The following is a 431-nucleotide window of genomic DNA, read 5'->3' as shown; positions in this document are numbered from 1 at the left end:
GCCTGGTGCATGAATGTCTCTAGCCCGCTCAGAAATGCGTTCATCACGCCTCCTTCAGAATCTTTGTGCAAATACATCCAACTCCGTAACTCGTAAATACTACCGTCACCGGCCATTTTTTTCTTAGAATTTTTTTTGTAATCTTTTTTTTCGGATTTTTTTTTCTGTCTGTGTGTTGTGAGGAAGAGAGTTGTGGGAGTTGAAATATAACAACGATTTTACAAGGAATATTTTACATGGTTTTAACATAATATTTACGACGACTTTACGACGAAATTAGGTAAGTTAAAGCACATTGAATACACGTTTTCACCTAAATATAACGGTAACATGTTTCGTTGTAATGTCGATGTAACGATTGCGACGTATTTCTCATTCCACGTATTTCGTCGTAAACTTACATGGATTTTACGACGAACATATTTCGTCGT

The sequence above is a fragment of the Brassica oleracea genome, chromosome C3 (assembly GCF_000695525.1).
Source record: "Brassica oleracea var. oleracea cultivar TO1000 chromosome C3, BOL, whole genome shotgun sequence".
Classification (NCBI taxonomy): Eukaryota; Viridiplantae; Streptophyta; class Magnoliopsida; order Brassicales; family Brassicaceae; genus Brassica; species Brassica oleracea.
The sequence above is the reverse complement of the archived record's forward strand: the minus strand, read 5'-3'. Positions refer to the sequence as shown.